Consider the following 3,116-nt stretch of genomic DNA (forward strand, 5'->3'; position numbering starts at 1 on the left):
TCTACACCAAGCTCCCAGTCCAATTGGCTTTCCTTTCAGGGCAGGTCGGATTGAGCTGGCAGAGGATTCTTCCTGGAACCAAGTGAGGTGCCAGACAGTTCTGCCTGGAACCAAGCCCTAAGCGCTTCAGATCTCAGTTCCCAGGTTTCTGAGTGGAAAATTCCAACTGTTGCCATGCTAAAACTGGGTCCAGTTTAAGACCCGGACTGGGGTTCAGCAGGAGGCCTCAGGCGAATAAAATTTGTTTGAATAGGTTTCTTCCTATCTGAAGAGTGCCTATCTGAGCGTGCAATCTTCTGGCACTTGTGCTTCCTTTAATGTTCAAGAAGTATAGTCCTGGCAGGGGAGAAGAGGGGTGAGGGGGCTGGCATCAGAGTCGGATTTGGTCTGCAGGGCGATCAAGTGCTGGACCCACAGCAGCCCCATGTGCACTGGCCTGCATGCACAGGCTACTCTGGGTTCCCCAGGCTGAGTTAGTGGCATGGCTGTGGCAGGCCTGTGGGGTCGGCAGAGGGAGGGCCAGAGGGCACAGCTGTCCTATGCACAGAGCAGGCGTGAGGCAGCTAGGGGCTGGGATGCCCCATGTCTATGGAGAACCCCTGCTTTGTGAAAGGAGAAGTACAGAAAGTAGTCAACACCATCCAGGGACTATTCCAGAGATGGACAGAGCTCCTCCAGGATCCCTCCACAGCAACGAGGAAAGAAATCCACTGGATCACTGATGAGCTGAAGAACCACCTCTGGAGCATAGAATGGGATCTAGAGGACCTTGATGAGATCATAGCAAAGCTGAAGCAAATGCTAGAAAATTCAAACTCGATACGACTGAATGAAGTATAAGATAAACCTTCGTGCCAAGTACTTGGCAGATTGTCAGGGGCATGAAGGATCAGATGTCAGCTTCATCTGTGCAGGCATTAGCTGAACCAAAGACTAGACAGGTACGGCCAGGGGACAGTGGTGGCCAGAACTGGACTGCCAGAATACAGAGAAATACGGACACCTCGACCTCGGGCTCTAGTTGGCCAACTCCCATTCCATGACGGAGCAGCGGGTGATCTGGAACAGAAGGATGAGCAGTGGGAGCTGGTCTCTGGCAGCATCGGGTGCTGAAGCACAAGTCCCAGTCCATCAGAGGGGAGCTGGAGGAACAGGCAGTATACAGATTCTTCCCAGCGGATTTTTGGAGTGTGGTGATGATGAAGTTCTAGAACCTAGGTGAAGTTCGGTGGGCTGAGGTCCGGAGCCGATGACCAAGAAAGAACTCTTGAGACATCTTTGGTGCAAAATGGTGGTTTATTAGAGCATGGGGACAGGACCCTTGGGCAGACGGAGATGCTGCCCCGTTATCCTGAGGACTGGCTGATTATATACACAGGAGTTGGGTAGGTGAGGACAAAGGGGGTGATGTTAGTCTCTAAGGAATTTTGGAAGCAAGGTCTCCAGAACCTTGAGGGGCTAGCTATTGTTGGGAGAAAGGTTATTTATTACTAGTAGTAAAAATCTTCTTGTGAGACCCTTTAGATGTATATCAATGGGCCATATGCTTGGGAATGATTCTCGACACTATCTTGGAGATCTAAAGTTTCACATTTCTCCTATCAAGTGTCCTTGTTAGTGAGATTTGGGTTTAGAAGAAATTTAACTTTATTTAGGGCTTGAGGAACTGAGTTATTTGCCTCTGGAAATTGTGCTATTGATAAGGTAACTTCTTTGTTGTAAATCTCTAGGACATTGGTAAACCAAGGGAGACTCCTGCCTTGCAGGATTGTGATCTCTGCAAGTTGACTATTTGTTTCTCGCTTATGGCAGTCAGGGGTGCCTGAGGAATGTCACACACATTACCGAGGGGAGTGGGGGGAGAGGGGGTGCAAGGTGCCAGCTTTTGCTCTGTCCTCAGCCAGCCTCCTGCTCCCTCATCAGTGAGGAATGGGAACACGAGGCAGATACGGCTCTGTTACCTCACTGGAGATTTGGTCCCAAGGAGGACAGGACAGGAACTGACTTCGCTTTATCATCCCATGAGTCTCCTGATCCATCAAACAGAACTTCTTGCTCTGCGTCTTAAACTTTAATTTAATGACAAAAAGTTTACAAATTGAGCTTCAATTAATAAAAAATAATCTTCCCTCTCCAAAATAAAACAAAGCAAACAAGAAAACAACAACAAAAGAGCAACAGTCCTGGAAGTTGCAGATATCCGGCAAAATGGCAAAAGTTTACTAAAAGTCATGTAGTATTACAAGGGCCATTATGGGCAACATTCCAATTAAACAAGATTGCTCATTTAAGAAATGCATTTGAGAAATGCTCAAGGGATTCCAAGTTTAATAAACAAAATGGGATACCTGCTTTAATTGGTATGCAGAAACTTCCAAAAGCCTTCAAGATTCCAAAATAGCTTCACTAAGAGACTCATTACAAACGGCTAATGAAAAATTAAAGACTCAAGAGGTACCTAAAGCACAAGGCAATAGGACTGCTGTGATTCCTACTACTTCCCTACAGTTTCTTCACCTGCGTGCTCACATTTTACCAAATTCTCTGTTTGAACTGCCTTTCCTCCCTAAAGAGACTATTAGACAGTTACCTTTTAAGATTGATGATTGGTTGATTGATTGATTATTTAGAGAGAGTGAGAGTATGTTGACTGTGCACAGAGAGGGAGGGGCACAGGGAGACGGAGAGAGAAGCTCAGACTTCCCACTGAGCAAGGAGTCCCATGCGGTGCTCTATCTCACAACCCTGAGATCATGACCTGAGCTGAAATCTAAAGTTGGCATTTAACCAACTGAGCCACCCAGGTGCCCCTAGACAGTTAATGTAAGGACCTATTTTACTCTCCCTACTCCCCTTCCCCCGGGGGACTTAAAAACAAGTCCCCGAAACCAGCTCCAGGTGTGGAGGCCAAGAAAAACAAGGCTGTACCCACCTCGAGTCTAGCTCTGACATAAGTACAGCCATCTTGGCAAAGCAAAAGCCGGCACCTTGCACTGTAAGAGTGGGTTAGCATAAGAATGGCCATCCTGAAGGCCGGGACGCCATTTTACTGAGCGTCCCTAACCAGCCCACACGTATGTAACTTGAGATAAGAGAAAGTAGCTAAAACCTGAAAA

At 47.3% G+C, this 3,116-nt stretch overlaps 1 pseudogene; it reads left to right on the forward strand.

Moving 5' to 3' along the window:
• Window positions 1–582: 582 nt before the first annotated feature.
• LOC116869622 lies at window positions 583–1,211 on the forward strand (annotated as a pseudogene).
• The last annotated feature ends 1,905 nt before the right edge of the window (window positions 1,212–3,116 follow it).

This window comes from Lontra canadensis, unplaced genomic scaffold (genome assembly GCF_010015895.1).
Source record: "Lontra canadensis isolate GAN:19392208 unplaced genomic scaffold, GSC_riverotter_1.0 scaffold20, whole genome shotgun sequence".
NCBI classification, from domain to species: domain Eukaryota; kingdom Metazoa; phylum Chordata; class Mammalia; order Carnivora; family Mustelidae; genus Lontra; species Lontra canadensis.